This window comes from Papaver somniferum, chromosome 1, assembly GCF_003573695.1.
Source record: "Papaver somniferum cultivar HN1 chromosome 1, ASM357369v1, whole genome shotgun sequence".
Classification (NCBI taxonomy): domain Eukaryota; kingdom Viridiplantae; phylum Streptophyta; class Magnoliopsida; order Ranunculales; family Papaveraceae; genus Papaver; species Papaver somniferum.
This window is the reverse complement of record NC_039358.1, coordinates 65966423-65991120: the sequence shown is the minus strand read 5'-3', so window position 1 is coordinate 65991120 and position 24698 is coordinate 65966423. Positions and strand designations below refer to the sequence as shown.

The window sequence follows — 24698 nt, the reverse complement described above, 5'->3', positions numbered from 1 at the left end:
ATCTCAATCATCCTTCCAAAATAATCAGACTAGCAGTTTTCGTTAGTAAGTAGCAAACCTCACAATGTCTTAAAAATTACATCACAGTAGGAGTAACTGATCTTGCTAGAGACTGTTATATAGATCGGCAACAGTGCAAAATCCATAGCCAGATCTATACTGGTCTTGTCAAATGTAATATGATGTAGTTATACAGCTTTGAAATACAGATGCAAATAGTTAAAAAGAGAGTGCTAAGCCAGTCAGCATCCAGTGGCTATACTTTCTTTCGTTATATCCTCTTTACAGTGTCACCGAGAAGAACGATATATCCCTAGCCTACAAGAGTATCTAAAGTATTCCTTAACTGAAAAACCCATAAGAAAACAGTCAGAATGCATTGGTTATTCCACACAACCAAGACTCGCCTGCATTTAGAGAGACAAAGCAAAGGGAGGGGAAGACAGCATAATCAACTTACATCATTAAGGTGAATTTCTGCTGAACCTTGCTTCTTCAGCTCCTCCAGCAACATTGACTAATTCAGTATTGATACTTTTGTTCCCTTGCATCATTATGAGAAATGATACTTTTTGATAGCCTCAAGTGTAAGATTTACTAACCCATTTTGAGAAATGAATCCGTGCCAAGGCTTCACTGAGGCGAATTAGACTCTCAATTCGCCTAGGTGTTGCTGTTATCACCTAGGGTTGACATCATATCAAAAGTTCAAGGATAAAGTCGTCATCAATTATCCCTCCATGTATATTCATAGTAAGAAGTGTCATCTTGTCTTTTGTCACCTTGACAATAAGGTATGTGGTAGGTGCATATTGTCAATCACAGATAGGCGTGGATTATAACGTGAACCCCTTAGCACAAGCTAACACAGAAGTCCGAGCATTAAGAGAAGCAATGAATCCTGCTTTCGCTACTGAAACAGTTTGTGGCTCCATTACCTGTATTTAGTATATAGACAAGAATGAAGAAGAAAATATATATTTTTAGATGCATACAAGAACAGATTATTGAATTGAACTCCCAGATACACTTGACAAAGCAAAGAATTAGAAGAAAGCCTCTTACCTCATGTAACATGCTCCTCGCATTCTCTGACGTTTTGTCAAATTCATCAATGCAACAAATACCTCTATCATTCAAGACAAGGGCCCCACTTTCAAGAACCTAAGAGTATTCACAAGAATGAAGGAGATTCAATTTTCAGGTATAAACGACCGCAAGGACATAATCTAATCAAAGCACTTACAGATCTACCATCTATCAGCATATATCGTACCGTTTCACCAGTTTCTGGGTCCTTGGCTACATAGGCTGTAAACCTACAGCAGAACTACCTCTTCCCCTGGTGTAGATACCATGAGGTGCGAGCTTGCGTATGTATTGGAGCATCTGAGATTTACTGGCTCCAGGATCACCAACCATCAGAATATTTATGTCACCATGGAAGCTAGCCCCAGATGGCAGCTTCACAGCACTTTCTCCAAACAGCTACAATCAACATTAAACACTAAGTTAAAACTACAATTTGATGTCAATGGATTATCAAGGAATTAATATATGACCAATATCTATCATCTAACCTGACAAAGAAGGCCTTTCTTAACGTCATCGAGTTCCCATATGTCTGGTGCCAGGGATCTAGTTAACCTTTCATGTACATCATGCAGTTTCGCAAACTCTTTTAACTGTTCAACCTGAAAATAATACATGAATAAAGCTGATTAATAAAAGCAGCAGTAGTCCAACTGCAACGTGTAAGGAATTATCTTTTACTACCTTGTCTTGAAAGTCAGCGGGTACATCTCCGTTCATATTGTCAGAGGCATTAAAATGTTCTGTTTGATCCTCAGCCTGCATTCTAGATTTATCAGTCTTCTTTATATGAAGTCAATCTATGTAAATCTGCAAGGACATATATAATGGATCAGTTCAGCCCACATCAAGATTAGTGACAATCCAAATCTTAAAGTACATACCTTGAACAAAGATTTCACTGATCTTTGCGTTGGTCCACATCAAGATTAGTGACAATTCAAATCTTAAAGTACATACCTTGAACAAAGATTTCACTGATCTTTGCGTTGGTCCAACTCTAACACTCATTGCCCTATATATACCAGTGACCTATTTGGAAAGGGTTAAACACGGTATTAGCGAGTGGATGAAACAGACAAGATGCATAAAAGAAGCACCTCCCCTTGAGTTCATCAATCAAATACTTTGTCTTACCTCAACTCTATCACCTGGCTTTCCAGCGTCAACAAGTTTGCCATGCATTAATAAGCTAACTGTGTGAGGCGTACCCCCTTCTGGAATGTCATCTGGTGTCTCTTGCAGTCTCACTATCTGTTTGTCAGCAAACCTAGTAATCATTCACACAGGACCAACTTCATTAATAACAAAGTCTCATAAAATTATTCAACACCAGCATCTCAAATGTTCCAAAACAACATCATAAATTGTGGGTATCAATTCAAGCGGCAACAAGCCATATAATAGCTTACAGGCATCGGTTATGAACCAAAGCCATGGAGTTCAAGGCACGACACTCTTCCTTATTACACCTTGGGGGTTCACTGACTCGGCCTATAAACAACCATTATGAACAAACAAGTAAACAACTGGTTCCAGAAACATATATCAACTATGTATACAATTAGTAGTAAATCAAAATGTACATATATTACCTCGGTCTACTCCGACTGGGTCCGAGAAGTACCCACACACAAGACATTTGAATACAGCTTCCCTTATTTCTGGTATGATTGGGCTACATCGAATAACAATTCCTTTTATCGACACCATCTTCTCAATATCTAATCAAATCCACAACATTTCAAGTGCTAATTTAATTTGTATACAATCAAACCCAATTTCTAACATAACAAAATTGAAAAACCAAAACAGCAAAAAAATAATAAAAAAAACAAAAAACTAACCAGATGGGTTCAGATTTCTCATAGGTGTTGATGTTCTGAGATTAAAAATCCTTGCTTGAATATGCTTCTCAAACAAATCATTAATCTTGCTAGTCATTTCCATAAGAACAATACCAAATATAGCTAAAACCTCAAGTGAGTATCTAACCATCTTAGTATAAAGATCAGAATCATAATCAAACACAATTGATAGAAGATAAAAGGAAATTTTAAAATAGCAAAAAGAAACCTCAATTTAATAACTGGTCTATTACATTCTAGAATTTCTTTCTTTTAAATGATAGACCTAATCATTAAAAAAGAAACCAAAACACCCCTATTACATCTGTATTTCATAGAATAGACCTAATCATTTCCATAACCAAAAAACCCTAGAATTTCTTTCTGTATTTCATAGAATCTTCTAATAACTGAATTTGTTTCTGTGTTCATCAACATCTATATATAATAGAAAGTGATGTAGTCTTGAGGACTGGCTTCCTCATACCTAAGGAAAGCATGAAATCTTCTTGTTTGAAAATAATTTGTTGTAACTGACAAAGGAAGCTTGGAAAGAATTCCTCTGAAACGTTGAGCTAAATTCCGAACACGGATTTCTTGCCTTCCAGGCTAAAAAACTGTCCTTGAGAGGTTGTCAACTGCTTGATTTGCCTGTCTGGGGCAGTGCTTCAGCTGAAAAACATCCATCGCTGGATTCAACACTGCAGCCGGGAGATTGAAAATGTTGTTTTGGCGGTTGAAAGTGGTATTAAGAAAGTGACGTATATGCATTACCAAACCTTGAACAGCAGCAGTGAGTGGATGTACTGCTATAATACCTCCTACCAGAGCCGTCTTATGGACTAGGCCAGCTAGGCTGTTGCCTAGAGCCTCAATTTGTTGAGGCCCAAAAAATTTAATTTTTTGTTTTTGTTATTATTTTAACATGTAAGTAGTGTTGTGACATAGTGTCTATCATTATTTTTGTTGATAGTCATACTTTCTTTCTAGCTGTTAAATCCGTTCGTTATGTAACTAGTGCGTACACTTTTATATAAGAAAACTAGAATTCACTGCATTGAGCAATTCTTTTTAAATAAATTTAAATATCCTTCATCCCAGACCCAGTAAGTCCACTAAAAACATGATGAATACTATTGGCAGAAGATCATATTAATCTCACTATTATCTGAAGCATATTATATTAATTTGAACTAAAAAGAAATAATGTGTGAGTATGTTACCCTCACACCCATGGAGTCGTCAATTGAATATTGTCTTAAAAAGCGCGTATTTATATATATTTCGTAAAGGTGGTTTCAAAGAATTCCCGATGACTTCTGTCTACTGCCCGATTTGCTAGTGCATCTGTCGCGTAGTTGGCCTTTCTATAAATGTAGTGCATTGTATGATGCTGAATAGATTGCAGTATGTCTCTCATTTTGATCATATGCCACAAACACCATTGTGTCTTAATCACTTTGGTGATGAAATTGACTAGGTTTTGTGAGTCAGATTTTTATCTTTTGTATGTTGTTGTTCTAACCACCATAAGCATGCTCTATGTATCACCACTAAAATAGTAGTGGTTATTCCCAGAGGTTATGACATTGTTACGATCGTAATAGTTGAGCAATTCCTTCAGAATATTATCATTATTAGTTTGATGTTACGATTAATAGAATAAAAGTATATACAACAAAAGTTACCAAAATTAGAAAAGACCAAAACGTCAAGTACCAATTATTTCAAATCAAGATCTCTTTCTCGCAACTGAACAAAGATTACTGAACATGGTCACCATCCATTTAGATCAAAAGTACTTTGTGATTCGTATCAAAGCAATTAAAAGGAACTAGAAAAATACAGGTTTTGTGTTTATCTGATTTATTTTCAATAAACTTTATGCTATTATCGAGTTTTTAGTAAATAATTATTAATCTATCAAGAATTGGTTATTTTAATTGAGATTTAGGGCTCGCTTTGAAGAGGAGACCATCGACTTGAGGGTGCACCAGAAAAATGCATGTTCATTTGCCTTTGCAAGCATGCTTCCTTAAGTGCATCACTGGCTTCTGAGTACTGTCCATGCATAATGCATGCCTTGGACTTGTGCATGGACCATTGCAAGCTTATTTCCGCTTCTTTACTTCGCTTTGGCATAGAGCAGAAAGCATGCATTGGTCTTGCTCGAGGCAAGGGTTTATCAATCAGGCTCATGAGCATCCAACGAATGTTACCACCCCATCAAGCATGGAAATAATCATCGCTTGCATCACAATACCGAGCTAGATGATACGAGTTACCAAAATATTGCAATCATATCCCCGGTTAGATGATATGAGCGACAAAAATGTTGGACCATTAACGCTGCAACTAATTGCGGATGCACACATATCCTACAAAGAAGGGATGAAGCACAAACTGTAATTCATAAGTCTTTGGGACAAGCAACTAAAGCCAACTCGTATTGCAAGGCCAAAAACCAAGCATAGCCTAGTCTGCTTAGGCCAAATGGTCTTTTGCAAATGATAAGCAAGAATTTGCATTGACTTTTCCTTTATTTTGCACCGTGGTGGTGTACCCTTAGTTTCTCAATGCCTCAACAATGATGCCTAAGCATGAAGAAGCTCTCTCGAGTAAGTAACACGCCACACATCATTATGGCTTTACCGGCTAAGCTTTGAATCTTACTAGTGCATATACGGTAACCAACTATCCCTTTATGTATATGGCTTATTGACATTTTTACAACTAAAAATTGGGGACCAGTTGACATGCTTGCTTCACTATTCATGGTCGTTTTTCCATGCATCCTGAGTAATGCGCCATGGTGGTGCAAAATCCAGTTTTGTCCCGAGGGCCAACTTGAATGATGCGCTATCATGGTGCAACAATACTCTTGGCCAGTCACCCACTGAATTAATCCTCCATGATGGTGCAACATCTCCTTCGGGTGGCCACCACTGACGTGATGCACCATGATAATGCGATATTACCTCTTGGCCAACGTAACCTGCGTACGATGGTGGGGTTTTGGCCCTTGGACAATATTCCTCTTAGTACGCAACATTGTCTTGAAATGACGCTTCATCTCATTCAAATGATGTATCTTTGAGCATTCACCATGTTAAAAGTGAGAGTGTTACAGAAAGTATAAAAATTGTTGAAAGAAGTTTTTGGGCGTTTGTACCTTTAGATATACGAACCTAAAATTTTAGGTTAACAAACTTAATTAGAAAAGTATCAGGAGAATCTTTTCTAATCAAGGTTAACAAACTCAAAAACTAGGTTTGCGAACTTAAGTAAGTTTGGGTTCATGAATCTTTTTCTCTCCACTAGGTTCCCGAACTCAAAACATAGGTTCGCCAACTCAAACCAAGCCGAGTTCAGGGATTTTTCTTTTCATCAAGCTTTGCGAACTTAAAACATAGGTTCATAATCTGATATAGTAATATGCATAAATTTTAAACTTCAAATAAATCTTTTAAATAGATTTGTGAACCTATACTTTCGAAACTCATCGGAGAATATTTACTTGATGTTAGTTTCGAAAAAGCAACAAACATGAACTTGACATCAAAACTTCACTAAACTTCAGCTGAACATCTAGTCTATGACAAGAACCATCTTTGCAATTCGGTTATTTACGAAAGTCTTTGATTTTTCTATGATAGATAGATAGAATGAAAAATAGTCTGAAAGAAAAATCAATCTTTTTTACTAACCTTTGATGAAGTTCTTCATGTAAACTTCAATTATTAATTTTCTCAAGTAACTTGGATGAACCTAAGAGTTTACTACTTAATATAATCAAGACTGAAGCTAACTTTAGTAGGTTATAAATCAAGAAATAGTTTTGGTATCTAAATTTGACAACATACTTTCTATATCAATGGGTGGAGGTTCAACCAAGCATTCTCTCTAACAATATCTCCTTTTTATCAATTTTAGTGACAAAACTTTTGAAATACATTTGAACTTTTACAAGTTTGACTTTCAGTACAAATGCCGTAATTCTTTCTTGATTTCTCGAAACTTTAATTTTATTCTTCTATGGTTCTTCATGTGTTCGCTGGGTTGGGTATAAGTAATCGAAGATTCGATAGTGATAAATAAAAACTTTAATATTCTTACCCTTCAGAATTTGCATGGATGACTTTCATTTCGCGTATAGTTGTTATCCCAATGAGTAATATTGTTTTTCACTTTTAAGCACAATATAATTTTTCAAATTTATAGTGATACTACTTCTTTTTTTGATATGTACTCCTCCTTAGCCTTTACGTGTCAATTTTTTTAGATAGGATAATGAGCACAAATATTAATTAACTCCCCCTTAAGATATGTTTCGAAAAGACATATTTCACTTATTTTTTCTTACCCACTTTGTCACAAATTTAACAAAGGTGATGAGAATTGGTTTCCATATGATTAAGCCATTAGGAGAACAATTGACACTAAGAATTCTATCATATCGTCAATGATGATTCCACTAAGTTTCACAAATTAGTTTCTTTCACCTTAAAGAGATTAAAGGGACTTTTCTCTCCTGAATTCCACAAACACACTCCCCCCGAAGATATATTAATTAAGAGCTAGTTCAATTAAGAACTCACCTCCATTTGATGTCATTCTCAAAATAGAACAACAAATGCAATCTTTTTACTAGAGAAATGATTTTCTCGGATCTTAACAAATCTCACAAGAAGATATAAGACAAGGATCAATCGTCAAAAGTATTCATCTTTAGTTATTCAAGGAAGAGCTTGAAAGTTATAAGCATAACTTTTGAAGATTATCATGAGACCGGCCACCATGAAAAAAAATGATTGAATATAAATATTACGGAAAACAATACATAGAAGATCTATTCATGAAGATCAATAATTGCAATTATCTTCAATGGACAATTTAACTAAATAACTTCCATAGACGATAATATAAAGAAGTAGCTAATGTTGAAAATTTATTACTATATGAATATTAATTACGAAAAAATAATTAAAAAAGAAAAGAAGACGGTACTCGATAATGCCTTCAATTATCTCGTTACTACTAATTTAATTGTCTAAACGTTTTTCACGTATTAAAAACACAATTTGTGATAAAATCTTATTATATATAATTTTTCTAGTACAATATGATTCTTTTTATTTTTCTTTGAATACTTTTTTCACATATATATTATTATGGATTTTTTGGTAAATATTTTTTAAAAATTATTTTATCTAATTTCAAATAATCCATATAAAAAAATATCAATTTGAAATGTTGTTTATTTTCTCTAAATCCCAGGAAACGAAGATCATATTTCTTTTTTGTATTATATATTGATAAATATTCATTGGAGCGCAGAAACAAAATGTTGTTTCGTAATAAATCTTACATATCCTTACATTTAGTGATATGTATTACATAACAATATAAGAATATGAGTAAAAACATGGTTTAAAAGTGGTGTGTGCAAACACTAATTGTTAGTTTCGTATAGATATGACCATTAAACTTTTTTTTAGAAAATTATAATATCATGGTGCATCTAAAAGGCCCAAATTAGAGGCATGCCTAGAGCCTCCAGAAAATGTGAGACGGCCCTGCCTCTTACACCAGTGATAAATGCCACAACGTCCTTACAATCAGAGTAAAAAATTATTCTCCTCATTCCATGATTCCAACACATACCAGCAGCACTAAAGATTACCATAATCTCTTCATAAAGAGAGTTATGAGGGTTCAAAGAACATCCAACAACGGTTACTTCCATGACTCCATTATATTCAGAGGGGAATCTTATCTGTATACCCCTATATTTCTATCCCTTGCAAAATACCCTTTCCAACTTAATATATGCCCCCAGGCTTCTAAAAGCCCAAACCCGGATTAGTAGTTTACCAAAATTTCCTTACTTAAATAGAGATAATCGTCATTCCACGACATTTTCATTTCTCGTTCTATTTCTTCACCTCTCTTCCCAGATGAATTTCCGAAAACTGAAACTAAATCATCAAAAACTGAAGAAACATATTAAAATCTCCAAAAATCAAACCTAAAACCAATTTATTGTCTACTATTACAACTTCTCTTTACTACAACAAGATTCAAAAGATCAAAAGAAAGTCAGAAATTAGGGTTTGTGATCGAAATCAGTTTAATGTTTAACTGTAATCTTCGTATTTAAAAGGTAAGCATCGATTAACTTGTTTCAAGTACTTTCGATTTCAATTAATTTCGATTATTTAGGTTTGGTGCTAGATTTGTGCTAAAATTTGATTGATTTTTGTTTTCGTTTCAAATTTTCAGTAACTGCTAGTGCTTAATTCCTTCGTCGATTCAGCTTTTTGTTTCAGATCTTCTTCAACTGCTATTGATTTACTCACCGATTTCAAATCAATGTATATTTTTCTGATGATTCATATCATTCTGAGTTACAGATGACAGAATTTTTTTTGGAAAAAGCTTCACCAAAGAATTTAGGGTACGTTGATGTGTTTCATTTGACCTTAAAAGCGATTGATTTGATTTTAAATAGACTTCATACTTGTAATCAGTGGATCTGTATTACCCATAAAATCTTTTTGAATTTCATCTACTTAAGATTTTGAACCTAATTTGAACTTATATCTGATTCGGTGTTTTCAAGCTTTGAATGTAGGAATTAATGTTGTCCTGTTGAATGCAATGATACCAGGGTTCTTTATAACAATGGTTGTTTCCAACATTATGAATTATTGATTTGGTTGCGAAGCAAATCAAAGATGAAATCAAAATGAAGTATTGAAGATGAAGGATGCAATTGGTTTGTACCAGGGTTACTGTTAATCTAGTCGGAGATAAAAAGGATTCTACAACGTATTTGCGCAACAAGAAGAAGGCTTGTGAAGCAGTTGGGATTACACAAGTATATTACTGATTACAATGAGAATCCCAAAGTTGATGGTATCTGCCTCTACCTCGTGTAAGTATGATTTTCTGAAAATTACCATAGTATACGAATTGGTTAACACATTGTGTTTATCGTAACTGTATCAGATACAATGATGTCTTGTTACTGTTTGGTATAAAACTGACATTCAAATTTTGATATGCATTCATTATGTAGATTCACTTATTTTGTGTATACATTTTGTTGGAGACAACTTATACTAGTTGCCTCCAGATTTGGAGACAACTTGGGCTGGTTGCCTCTATTATTTTTGATGTGTTTTTGGTATGCATTTTTCTTCCTTTTTGATGTGTTTTGTTATCGTATGTTTATTTGTGGTTAGACATTTTCTACTTACGGGGACTACCAAGTTGATGGTTACACTTTATAGTTTTCCTTCAGTATGGAACGCCACTAGTTTCATGGATTCCTGATTTTGAAGACAACTTGCTCAAGTTGTCTGGAATTATTGAAACAACTGTGCAAGTTGCTTCCAACTTTGATTACAACTTGAACAAGTTGCCTCTAGTTTTGTATAGCTTGCTTACTTTCTCATTGTTGGTAACCTTATCTGTCTTATACTTTCTTTTCTTGTAATTAGGTAATGCAATTTTTCACTGAAATGGCATGCTTATGTATCTATACGTTTTGAATAATTTACTGGTCTAAGCTAGTACGATTGTGGTTTGATTCATATTATTTTTGTGTGTAAATCTGATTATGGTAATGCTATCCATTTGGCGATGAGGTGCACACCTAATAGTCTAGGCTCTCACTTATTATTGTGTTTCAAAATGAGCACTGTCAATAGCTCTATAATTCCTTAACATAATGGTATATATACTGTGTGGAACTCTTTTGCCTATTTATAACTTCATTGTTGTTATTTCAGGAGCAATCATTAATTCCAATTGACATTGAGTCACAAAAGATTGCTTCATGCTAGAGCTGTCAACGGGGCAAGCTAGGGTCAACCCGGACCTAGCTTGCCAAGCCACAGACGGGTTAGGGTCAGCCCTAGGCCTAGTACTGTTCATGTACAAGCCCAATATCCCAACCCTAGCCCTAGACGGGTTGGCTCTGACGGGTCGTGGGTTGGCTTGTTTTTTTCCTTCTAATTTCTAACATACCACAAAAAAAGTAGTCTGGAAAGCTTAGAACACTTGACATCGTGGTTGTGAAGTTATCATTTGTCCACCAAGCTAGGTTAACTTGCGTGTCAGGTGCTACTAGTTATTGTATAAGTATAAAAGATAAAACATCCCATGTATTTAGGTTAGTTAGTCAACTGACGTAACACTTTATATTATCTTCCACGTTTCCTCTTCCGACGCCGTCTCTCTCCATCTCCATCTCAATTTGTTTTTTCTTTTTCTCTGTAAAACCATGGGGATGATAAGATACAGAGATAACTCATTCTCACTTCATCACTTCCCATGTGCATCGACGGTTAACGGATCATTTTTATTTGTTAATGGATATCGCAATCTGCATCTACCATTTTATTCCATCTTCTCACAAAGTCGTAACTCTGTTGACAATTTGTATCTTAGTGGTGGTAGAAAATTGATAGATTAATGTTTAGGATTTGATCTTCCAATTCACATACGAATACGGGTGTTTAATTGTTTATATTTTATGAAGCTAAACAATTAAAGAACTGATTTGAGATTGTTATTTTGTTGATAAAGCAATCATCAGTAAGCAAACAGATTGAATAATTTCATTAGTTATTACTTATGAAGATCTAAAATTAATTGATATGTGAGATACCTTACAATTTATGAAGCAATCAGTAACGAACTATCACTTGTCAAGAACTATCCGATCTGAAAGGATATATGCAAAATTGACGGGTAACCCGCGGGTTAGCCCTAGCCCGGTTTGTTTTAATAGGGTTAGATATGACAATCCTAATCCGGCCCGTTTAGTGAACGAGCCTAGCCAAGCCGGGTTCAAACATGCCGGGTTAGGGTTGACCCGCGGGCCGGGTTAGGAATTGACAGCTCTACTTCATGCACATTATATAGAGTTCAAAACAAGATATTATATGTAATGGGGGACTTTTTTATTGCAGGCGCCTAAGTTGAAGGTAATGCATAAGCTTTCTTAAATTTTTGTCTTGAAAAGTATATTTATCTTGTTCATAAGAAGAAATATGTTCGTGTCATGTACTTCAGGCTTAGTGGTCTTCATGTCGCCTTCTTGTGAAGGACCTGATTATCGAAATCACAACCTTATGATATCAGGGCAGTGATTCAACCACATGATGGTATTGGTTGTTGTACTTTATTCTTAGTTACCAGTCTATAGTTTGCACTTCTCGGCAAGTTACTGGTGCAATTAGTTATCAGGTCTTTTTTGACATTAGTTTATTAAGTCACTGTAAAATTTATTTCAGGCTTCAGATTATTCACACTTGAAGGTATCTCTTCTCCAAGGCTCATTTGTGCAAGAAGCGTAGAACCAAATCTGAAAACAAGCTTACGTGGAGAAATTATATTCATTAGTCATTGGAAATATGTACCTAGGTTCACTATTTATGAAACTGAGACATTGTATTTCTGGAAACAATCATCAAATTATTTTGTATTAGGAGTGTGGATCATTTGCGTTGTCGTCACTAGTTGAGTTCCTTTTTCCTCTAATTTGTGTTAGGGATCTTTTTTATAGTTAGAGGCAACTTGATTGAAGTTGTCTCCAGAGATGGAAGCAACTAGAACAAGTTGTGTCCAGTATTGGAAGCAACTTGGTGAAGTTGTTCCCAAAATCTGGAACTCATGAACTTGTGATATCTCATTCTTGAAACAACTACCAGAAGTTGTATCCGGTAGCGGAAGCAACTAGCAGATGTTGTCTTCGATAATGAAAACAACTAGGCAAAAGTTGTTCCCAAATTTGGAAACCAGGAACCTGTAATATTTCATTTCAGAAGCAATTTTACAAGTTGACTCCAAATTTGGCATCAACTAGCATAAATTGTTTCAGGAAATCCTTTTCCTTTGAAAAAGCACTCAGCGTATAGTGTTTCCGATCACTCTTTAAAGGTGCTTATCTAACGTAGTCTTTGCAAAAATCATTTTAACCTGAAAAGACTCAATAATTACAATTGAAAACAGAAATTCACGATCAGCGAAAAGCGAAAACTACAAAACTGGAGGCAGCTAGTCAGCTACACAACTCAAAGATCAAAAACATAATGAATCTGAATCAAAAACGGCATTAAGCTAGTTTACATAATGGGTATACCATCACAAACCACATAGACTTAATACACATCATTTAGAGAGAAAAATAGCGTCAATCACTTAATGGTTCAATAAAATACAAAGCCTCCATACTCAAAATGCATTGAACCTGCTAATTTTTGGAAACATAGGGTGCGGGAGGACATAATTATGGATATTGACACGGATCTTCATGTATAGACTTGAAGCAAAGTAGAATTTCCAGAACAAGCTTAGACAATCTCCACGTAATCTGTCGACAACTCGAGCAAGTCCTCTTCGCACTTCGTAAGTACTGCTCATCTTATTGATGCTGCAACAAAATCACAAGAAAATGAAAAATGCTGAAAATAGATTACAGTAATTATCACCATTTCGAATGTCTCTATATATGATGGTAACCATATACCAAAGCTTATTGTAAAAGAGTATCACCACTGGATACCACCACCTCAGAAATCCACCTAAGTTTATCAAATTCATTTCATTACCATCATAAATAATCCAAAATCAAGTAACATACTAACTCAATTTCAGTAAGGAACTAATGCAATTCATGAGGGGGGCGCTGCCATCTTGTGAGAAATACATCAATGTAGAAAGATAAAAATTCATACGAGTACACAATAGAAACCTGCAACAAAGAATGTAACTACATATATAGAAAAAAGAAAGTTTACTAGCGCAAGTTATCTCCAAATATGGAGTCAACTAGCCCAAGTTGTCTCCAATTCTGGAAGAAACTAGTACAAGTTGTCTCCATAAGTAGAGGCAACTAGCACAAATTATCTCCAACAATATAATGTATATGAACAAGTTTTTAAAACAAATGGAGCCAACTAGCAACTTGCACAAGTTGTTTTCGTAGGTCCAGACAACTTGAACAGGTTGTCTCCAAAATCAGGAATCCATGACACTAGTGGTGTCTCATTCTGAAGGAAAATTCACACCGCCTAACCCAAGACACTAGTGGAGTCCGATGAGAAGTATAATCAACGCAACCAGTAATAAAAAAAGATAAGCTACATAAATATTAAATTTTTCGCACTAAAAATTTGTTAGTATTTGATAGAATTCTCACATCGCCTAACCCAAAAACACCCAAGTAAGTTGGTTTTTAAGTTCTTATAGTTAGTAAGTGAATATCTTTCCTCTAGTGTTGTTTAAATAACAGATGTAATATCCAAGCAAGTCAGTCATGTTACCACTGCACCACAGATTCGTCTCAACTATTATTAGATATATGCAAAGATAATTTCACATATTTCTCAAAAAAATAGAGCCAACTAGCTCTAATCGCCTGCGAACCCGGAATCAACTAGTTCAAATTGCCTCGAAATCTGGAATCAACTAGAACAAGTTGCCTCTAATCTGGAAGCAACTAGCTCAAGTTGCATCCAAAAGTTAGAGCAACTTTCTCAGATTTCCCCCAAAATAGAGTCCAAGAACGGAATGGAGCAAACCAAATAAAATTAAACTACCAGTAACTTTAAAAAATTCATAATAAAGTTAAACTGCTGATAACTTTAAAAAATTAGGGTTCATAGGGTTGTCACTTAGTATTTTATGGAGCCCAAATTGTATCCAACAGTGTAAGCAACTTGGTCAAGTTATTTTTAAAGACGAAAGCAACTTGATGGGTTTTTTTTTTTTAAAAATCTAAAGCCAAAAAATGTAACATATGGCAATATCATCATCCTGAGGCAATTAGCTCAAGTTGACCCCAAATCTGGAAAAACTAGCCCAAATTGTCTTTGAATGTGAAGACAACTTGTTCAAATTATCTCCAATTTAAAGGCAACCGACAGAAATTGTGTCTAACAAAAAAGTATACATGAATAAACTTATCAAGAAAAAAGAATCGAGAAATACTTGCATCACATTCTCGCATGCTGCTAAAGACCAATTGATTCATATTGACTCATATGGGATATCATCTCCACCATATAAATGCCCCTAATCACAAACAAGAATGAATCAGTTTGGCTTCCAAATTATCGCCATACACAGAACTGTATTAGCTGCTATATTATTAATCCAAACTTCAAACTAGAAACAGGGATTGCAAATACAAATAAAAAGAAATCAAAATTAGATTTTATCATGTAGCGGTTATCATATCTTTGATCAAAATTATCTATATAGTACGATTGCACCACTGATTCGTCTTGAGACTTGAGGTGTCTTTCAATGAAATTTCAGGTTGGCAAATGAATCACCAAGGACCAGATAAACTATATGTAACAGCCCTTTCTAGCATCTACTGCATGCAAGATGCACCCCATCACTCGAAGACAATGGCCAGACAAGTAAACATTGTCATAAACATTTTCATCCCAGTAGAAAGGTGACAACAAAAGAGAACCAAATTTGAAAAAATGATTGAAGATACTAATGTCATGAAGAAGACATACTGAAGTAGTTGTCAGTTGAACGTGTTAGGAAAAAAACTTAAAGCAACCTTCACTCGTTTTTTCATACCATTTAGCACTTGAACAAAATGAATTTGCAGTAGTCATCAATAGCTAATTAGTCCAGACATACCAATAAACAATTTCAATTGCAGCTTTTCCTTCATAATTAATTTATTCTTAACAAAGGCGTAATGTTCATGCATCATTTGGGCTAGAAATTATATTTTGATTGTTCAATATATAGAGGATACAAACCTCTCCCACAATGCCGTTTGTAGCTACTGCGATTTTATTATTTCTTGTTCATTATATGAAACAAGAAATCCATAACCAAATTAAACTTCAAAATCATTGATTTCCACCACAAAACCGAAAAGTTTCATAATTATAACTATCCATCACATGTATTACAATTGGTGTTCAAGTAATATTTTTTAGACATCTTTCTAGCTCACACCTTGTGTTAACAAAACATCAGCAAGTTAATGCTTCATTTACGCAAATTAAGTGACATTCGAGAGGCAGGAAATGAAATGAGAAGCTAGAAAGATGGGTACATACCCAGTTCGTCCCAAAAGCTGTCATCCGAGCACAAATATACCCCCCTACATTTGAGTATGGAACACCCGAAGCCTACACTTGCAATCTTTTCTGCAAAGCAGATACACTTCCTAAACCTAGTTTAATTGGGGGCCATAACTTCTAATTGGGGGCCATGGAATTTTGTTTGCCCCCCAAATTTTTGAGAGGTGTAAAAATTGGAAGATGAATATACTATTTTACTTTTGATTAATATTTTTCTTCTTCAAGTAACGACCCTCATTAACGACAGTTTAGGGTCGTCATATACATCATGATCAAAACAATAACGACTCTAAACTGTCATACACTAACGACTCTTTTTAGAGATTAACGACAGTGTATGACGATATTTCTAAAACATTAACGACTGTTTAAGTCGTCAAATGCGTAACCAAAATAGTAACGACCCTTCCAAAGGGTCGCAGGGAATTGATCATTTTTATGACGACCCAAAACTGTGGTACATTTCCGCCATTAATGAGTCTTTGACAGTTTATAGTCGTTACTTAAACAGTCTAAACATTAACGACTGTTGAGGGTCGTCATTGAAATTTTTTAATACCTTAACGATTTTTCATACTATCTGGGCAAAAAAAATAAATAAAAAATAGTTAGACTAAAAATTACAGACAAAAAATCTGGAGAAAAAAATTAAACTCTAATTAAGTAAGATTATCACTAATTAATTAAAATTATCACTAATTAATTAAATTTTAACACTAATCATTTAGGAGCATTTTAGTCATTTAAAAAATATTTTTATAAGGGGTGGCCCAAATTAGGTTCTGGTGACCTTTTTTATCCTCTGGTGTATGGCCGCCGATTAATTCCGATGGCCCCCAATTAAGCTAGGTTCCTAAACAATCAAAATAACATTTTTCATTCAATTGACAAAAAAGACCAAAATGAATACTGGCAAATTCTTAAGCTCATCAAAAACCAAACATCCCATATTACTGTGAACCACCAAACCACCACCGGCATCCACCAACAACATCAACGACCAAATTTCCAATTTTTCCTTATCTTTTACATGATGACGATTTCTCCTGAAATTACAACAAAACCAAAGTCAAAACCTAAACCTAAAGATTGAATTTCAATCTCACAAGTCACAAATTACTTAAACGAAGCCCAAAAATTGAATCTCGATCTCTCTAAATTTGATATTGAAAAAATCTCGATCTTTCTAAATTTGTTATTGAAAAAAATCAGTGATAAAAAGAAGAAGATGAACTTCTCATTTCTGTTGTTGTTGATTCGAAATTTTAATTTCTGACGTTGTTGACCGTTCTTTCAACGAAGATTTCTCTCATTTCGAAATCTAAATCGTTTACTATCAGAAATTTAGTTTCAAATAATATCAAAACTAAAAATTAAAACCTAAAATAGGGATCTCACCTGAATCTTCAACGAAGAAAAAGCAGAAGAACTGCTGCTCCTGATGATTTTGAGATTTGATTCAGGAGTAATGGCAAAGAAAGAGAGAATCGTATAAAACTGTTCTCTGAATATGATTTCAATATTTATTTTAACCTAAGAAGATGAAGAACAATTGATAACAAATCTAAATCAAAAGTACAAAACGTAACAGATCTGCTAATAGCTGCAGTGATGGAGGTGGTGGTGATAGTTATGGTGGTTGTGATTGAGATGGTGATGGTGGTGGTGGTTGAAGGAGAGATGAAGCATTTTTGTGAGATTTGTGAATTAATGAAGAATGGACGATGGTGGAAGATTAAAAGAGGAATTATATGATTTATAATTTGATTAAAATTTTCAATTATACCATTAGGGGTATTAGTAAAGAATCTAAAAGGTATTTGTAAAGGACCCATGGATCATACGAGTGTTTATAACATTCCCACTATTCAGAGATACTATATTCATATCCGCCTTTCGCTGGTCTTTCCTTGAAGCCCATGGGTATACGATGCATTGGTATCAACTAGATAACTGTTTGGGGGAAAGCGACATTCGCTAGAAGAAAAGCTGACTTCCGGGTGGATTTGAAAAATCTAGCTTTCCCCTTATCAATAATTACTTTTGATTTTACATGTACATATATAGAAGCATATTTTAAACTTAAAGCTACGCTTGTGTGTTGTATTTACGCGCTTAACGATGAAGACAATCCTACTGATAATTTGAACTAGCAAAGAGAGAAAGGGCATGGAGCTGGCAGTTAGCTTGATTTTATTTGCATCGCAAGTACAAGAAATTTGTATTCTATACAGGTATGGTGTCTTTTAAATAAATATATGAACTATGATCTAATGGTTCATTCTCTGATATCTACTACTTATGGTCAGTATGTATCCTTCTTTCTTGCTGCCTCCATACCATAAGCTATAGCCTTGTTGGTGTTTATTATAATTTGTTGCTTTTTCCACTGTGATTTTCAAGCTATGGTGCAGCTGAATCAGTTTCTACTAAATTTAACAAATTTGCAAACTTGCAAGGCATTCGACATCTGTAAAGAAAAAGTTTCTTGCCATTCCCCTTTTGGTTTACATTGATGAGGTCACATTAACATTGCGAAGATATATATGTACACGTAATTCGGTGTTCACTATCAAGAATGACACTGCACCTAAACTGCCGGTGTTTTAGTATATACTTAACGGCAGGTATGACATGATTCCTACAAGTGATTATTATTCATGGGAGAAACTTTTTAAATCCACCCCAAAGTTAGCTTTCCCTCTAGTAGAAGTGACTTTTCCCTTAACAATCATCATCAACTATGTTGATAGTTTGATCGAAGTTTCTTTCGTGTCTAACTAATTTGGCAAGATTTGGATTAATAGGAAAGAATTGAGGTTGGTTGGGGGTAACCAAATCTCCCTCTTCAATAAGCCATTAGTTGTATGATTACCATAATAAAATACGTGATGAATGGGTGGGTTTGGTGGAATAGGTGGTGGTGTTGATCCAGGAACTATTTTGATTGGATCACCATCACCATTGTCATGATCTTCATACAGTATCAGATCCGAATGGATCTGGTTTCCATGGACTTGATGATCAAAGTTATACAATCTTGGATATCCATAACCTGCTTGGAGCCTTGTTTCTGTTGTCTGTTGCCTAGCAATTCTACGATGTTCGCCTGAAAGGTAATTCATATTTTGTGAGGTGTGAATGAGATTTTGTTGAAGTTTTGAACTTAAGAAGAATGAGAATTTTGCTTGTTGTTGATTCAACGTTTTTCTTTTAAATTGTTTTTGATTCTGAAGTTTTGAATTTAAGAAGAATGAGAATTTTGCTTGTTGTTTGATTCAACGGTTTTTTTTCTTCTGAAATTGGTTTTGATTCATTCTGAAGGGTTTTTTTTTTCTGAAATTGGTTTTTGATTAATTCCGAAGGTTTTTTTTTTTTGATAATTAATAGGGGGAAAGCCACTTTTATTAGGGGAAAAGCCAATTTTGGGTGGATTAAGAAAAAATAAAGTAGTATTCTTGAATGTCGGGAGAATAATTTTAAAACACTTCTTCATGGTAATTTTATATAAACCTTAGATGTGCCTTTAGTAGAAATCACCTCCCTTTGGGGATTGGCAGCAAGTGCCAATGTGCTATTATGCTAATATGATTATAAATTCTTCCGTGATGGAACAAAACACGATCATGTTCCAATACATTTAATTATCCTAGATGGCTGATTTTTGCAATCCATTTGTTTCGAATATTTAATGAAGGGTTTTAATTTACACATGTAACAATGAAAAGAAAACATTCATATGCCATGAGCAGCTGCGCTTAGTATTAGATTGAAACGAAGTCGACCAAAAGGATGAAGAAGAAGTGCAGCACCTCATTCGATTCGTTTGGATTTTTACAAAGTTCGAATCTGGAAAGCATTGATCATTAAGCACAATCATATATATATCTAATTAGGAAGGCACTAAGTATATATACGTGACCATTGTCCCACCGTTTTCATTTTCCGGTTGCATATTGGATCCAGATTTTGTACCTCTACTGTCTCGCAAACTTCGCTAAATTATTCGCCAAACATGAACTCTACATTTTGTAGTGTGGCTGTTGTGATCGTACAAGTATGATATTTCATGACCATGTTTCATATCAACCTTCCGGTCGATTAGGAAACTTTTTTTAAATCGATCCAAAAGTCCGCTTTCCCCTTAGTATAAGTGGCTTTCCCCCTAACAATTATCTTTTTTTTTTTTAAATTGGTTTTGATTCATTCCGAATGTGGAGTTTTGAATTTAAGAAGATTGAATTTGAGAATGCAACGGTCAGATGTAATATGTTTTTGAATTTTGAATTGGTTTTGATTAGAGTTTGAATTTGAAATGAATTTTAGAAGAATTTGAAATGAATTTAAGAATGCAACGGTCAGATAACGGTTTAAATTGGTTTTTATTTTGAATTTTGAATTGGCTTTGATTCCGAGAGAAATTGAATTTGAATTTGAAGAATGCAGTCGTACACGTTAAAAAAAAGTGGGGTTTGGGTGTTTCGAACCCCTGACCCTGATCTGAAGTCAAGAAAATGACAGCTCCATTGTTTGTTGTTGTAATGAAGATTATTGACCCGTCTTTGGACCTATGTATCTACTAAGTTGATTTTACTACCGCTTGAGATTCAAATGTGAAAAGTCTTTTGTATTTTCATGAATTTCTATTTACAAGTCTACCTTATGTATCACCTTTGGAAAAATTTAAATTTAAACTAATTTAAAATCGTGTTCGCAGACTATTAGGTGTTTTTAGAACTTTGCAATTGTGAAAAGTCTTTTATATGTTCAATCAGAGGAAAGGCCAATTTTTCTAATGCTCATCATGTAAACTAGATAAAACTAGGAAAATTTTAGCAAGAAAAACCAATATTACCAGCAGCCCGTTTAGTTTGACATGAAATCTTTTTGTGGAGGTTTCATTTCTGGATAGGACAATTATGACGCTTTACTGCTTAGCCGAAAATTTTGAGTTGGTTATGATCCGCAATGATATTTATAATTAAAACAGAGGATCCAATTTACTCGTTATTCAAGTATTGCAATTATTGAAAATAATTAGAACTTATTTGAATATCCAACTAACAAATCATTTTTTTTCTCAAATGTCATGCATGTGAAGATTTATAGTTTTTGTCGTGCTAATAGTTGTACACATGTTGATTTATAGTGTGCACATGTTTGTACACCTGCAGATTATTAATGCGTATATAGTTGTACACTGGTTCATGGTTAATGCGCACAGTCTCTTACTGCCGAGTTTAGAATTTTTAGGTCTTAATATTTTACAATCGCAAGGACGCGTACATTGCCCGTAAACATCTTAGCTGCTCGATAAATTTGATAAGAAATTTAATAAAAATGGATGAATCCGTTGTACACCATTGTCCTGCCTCATTTTTAGGTCCTATCATTTTATAATTGCAAGGATGCAGACATTGTTACTGATGTCTTAACGCTCGAATTTGTTGACAAAATTGATAAGAAGTTTAATAAAAACGGAAGAAACAGTTCTAGCTATTTTCGGAATTTTCTAGATGTGTACATATTTGTACACCATTGCATATTCTCACTTTATGAATCATTTCTTAATTCGCTTTATGAACATTATATTTTTTTTTGCATCGAGTCTATGTCTTATGTAGCTTATAGACAAATTATGTATTGGAGGTGATGGATTGCAACAAAGAAATGCGATATTGTCCCCGAAGCATCCCTATCAGGATCTAATATGAACCTTTAAAGGCTGACTGAGTTGATTATTTTTATCCTAAATCACATTACTTCAGCTACCGATACCATCGTCTAGATTTCTTTGACTTGTAAGTTTTTTTTATTGTCACTTCCATACAACATAATTGCCACATTAAATGAAGTGTCTCTATGAAATATCTAGTTTGAACTGATATAAATATATGTTGTGAACTCCAAATTCTTTGCATTGGTTGGAGAGGAAGCTTTTGATAATAGAAAGGAACTAAAAATAAAAATGACTGGATTGAAGTTGTATAAGATTTATAAGACAAGTTATTAGACATTGATGATTTAGTTTTTCATTTTTAGTTTCCCTTTAACATCTTCCTACAGCTCCTGCTAACCATTCATTTTGGCAGAAGCTTTTATATAGGAATTATGCCTCCAAAACTGTAATGTATTCTTCGGGTTGAAATATTCCCTTAATAATAAGCACTAGACCCGTTTTCTAAAATGTGGTGCGATTCTTGGTATCATTATGGACTTTTCCATTTGTTACGTTAATGAATGTGTTATAAGTGGATTTTGGAACATAACTTTGATGACTTGAAAAAATGAGTCAATGAAAACCAGTCTGTGCATATTTTGTTATTAAATTATTAACGTGCACATAATAGTACACCCATTGATTCTTAATATGTACATAATTGTACACATACTAATTTTTAATGAGCACATATTTGTACACCTGTTGATCATTTCTTATACTTTTATGGTAACTGCAGGGCCTTGTGTCATTTCCTTGACCATGTAAAGTTCAAGAGCAAAGATGACTTTTCTGAGAAGTATAAAAACCTAAGCTATTATACTGAACTTAAGGTATATGGACTTGTACACGCTGGTATCCATGTTTTTGGTACACATGTTATTTGTTACGTGCGCATGTTGATTCTTTTATTGTTTATTTTTAGGAATTCATAAGCTCAAAATGGTAGAGCGCCCAAGCCTATCACAAGGTTTGCGGAGGTTGATGGTTCAAATCCATTTGAGCTTCCATGTTATGTTCATTTAATATGGATAGGATTACTGGTGCTTAGATGAAAGATTCAAGATTTATGTGGCAATAATGGCTATATTACAAATCCTAGTTATCCTTCTTAAAACACAAGAATAAGAAGTTTCCTAGAAAATAATAAAAAGAAACAATTCCCATGAAACATTTCACTTACTTTGAATAAACATTTCACTTACTTTGAATACTCTTCTCATATTCCCTATATTCGTCAAGCTCATCTTCGATTAGATCGATCCTGGATTCAAGATTATCCATCTTTTCTTCAAGTCTTTTGGAAGAAGATTCAAGTTCACTTTTCAAGGCACTTACTTGTTCCAAGACGAGATTCATGGTTAAAGAGAGCTTATCAAGAGGAGTGACAGATGGATTCCCATCAAGGGAGGAATCACGTTTGTCAGAGCACATCTCACTATCAGAAGAATCAAAATGAATCTTCTTAGAAGGAAAAAGAACAGTCCAGACATCACTTTATTTGCTTGAAAGGCTTGATGAGGACATGATAGAAGAGATAAATGAAATGCTCTCATAATGGAAAAATCTTCATCTTAAAAATAATAAAGATAAGGGATAAATTTCCAAAAAGACATTTGACCAAAACCCTAACAGAAATTGGTTATCCCCAAGAAAAGGTCTTACTGACACATGGTTCAAAACGAGCCACAACAAAAAGGAAACAAAAATATTCCTAGGAAATCAAAAAAATATTCCGTCACAACCCTTTTAAAGAATATGGTTCTTGCCAAAGAGAGACAATAACAAGAACCATCTCAGACCTTATTACTTATTGTAATTTCTCCAATCCAAGGCCGGACTGGGAGGTTTCTTATGAAGGGAAGAAGTATTTGTTATTCCTTGTTTCTGTTATGTCTTCATGAAGGAAGGATTATGAGCATCATCCCCGATTTTTAGCACAATTTTGACAACCTTGTTTGTTGATTTTCGTAAACTATGAATGACTTTGGAAATATCTTTTGAAAGGAATGAAGGTTTCTTAGGAGATTTCCTTTTCATCTTCTGAAAGCGAGGTTTAGCAGAAGAGAGATTTTCTTGATACCACGTGCACATTGTATCTAGATGATCCTGATTCCACACAAGAGATACAAACCATTTGGTATGTCCTTGTATTATTCCATGTCATCCCCTTTTTTAGGGTGGTTTGAGAATGACATAGATTCAGAAGTAACTTGCTGATAATCCCTAGAAGAGTTAATCGAAGAGGTTCGATGTATCTTAGTAGGATCGAAATTGCAATAAACAACAATTTCTTGTCTTAAATTAAGCAGTTGACATTCCAGATTATCAATCATTTTAATTAAGGCTTCCTTTTCCAGTTGAAACTCTTCTGGAGAAACATGATTGTATATCTTGGAATAATCAGGATTGTTAGGAGGACAAGTATGATTATCAGCAAAGAGGTTAAGAGATCGTTCATAGATATTTTCCTCAGGACAGTAGTCAAGAATAGCCATCCATGCTTTCGTTAACTCACTAAACTCCTCATTAGAATTTTTGGAAGTATCATGGACACTTCTATAACACTTGGAACAAGTTTCATTATCATAGTTTTTCTGAATTTTTTTTATCCCTTTTATTGATTGAAGGACCTTTCTTTTGAGACTTTCTTTTACTCTGTCTAAGAGTCTTCTTTAACTGTTGTATAAACAGTGAAAGAGTATAATTAAAGCAATTCTCATCTCTTGTATCAATCAATTCAGATGTAGCAACAGAGTTAACTAGCAAGTGACGTTTATCTCTTTGACAAAGTTCAAGATCGAAAATATTTAGCTTTCTAACAAGAGTATTTCTGGAAAGAGTATCAAGGTTATTTCTCTCAACGATGGCATGCTTCTTAGAATCATATCTAGATGGCAGTGATCTGAG

The 24698-nt window shown here is 34.3% G+C and overlaps 3 long non-coding RNA genes and 1 pseudogene across 4 annotated transcripts; 1 reads left to right on the top strand and 3 right to left on the bottom strand.

Moving 5' to 3' along the window:
* Window positions 1-636: 636 nt before the first annotated feature.
* Window positions 637-3626, bottom strand: LOC113325848 (annotated as a pseudogene).
* Window positions 3627-8813: 5187 nt separating this feature from the next.
* On the top strand, window positions 8814-11520 carry LOC113289655. Of its 2 annotated transcripts, XR_003331082.1 has the most exons (4): window positions 8818-9102; window positions 9353-9396; window positions 9610-9876; window positions 10736-11520. It is a non-coding gene; the product is annotated as an uncharacterized LOC113289655 (long non-coding RNA). The 2 variants fall into 2 exon arrangements; XR_003331080.1 differs by lacking the exon at window positions 10736-11520 and having other exon boundaries at window positions 8814-9102; window positions 9610-10519.
* A 1534-nt stretch (window positions 11521-13054) lies between these two features.
* LOC113329932 lies at window positions 13055-16365 on the bottom strand. The gene is made up of 3 exons (XR_003350006.1): window positions 16046-16365; window positions 14943-15026; window positions 13055-13383 (listed from the first exon to the last, which is right to left on the bottom strand). It is a non-coding gene; the product is annotated as an uncharacterized LOC113329932 (long non-coding RNA).
* A 392-nt stretch (window positions 16366-16757) lies between these two features.
* On the bottom strand, window positions 16758-17957 carry LOC113329927. The gene is made up of 2 exons (XR_003350000.1): window positions 17468-17957; window positions 16758-17115 (listed from the first exon to the last, which is right to left on the bottom strand). It is a non-coding gene; the product is annotated as an uncharacterized LOC113329927 (long non-coding RNA).
* Between the last annotated feature and the right edge of the window lie 6741 nt (window positions 17958-24698).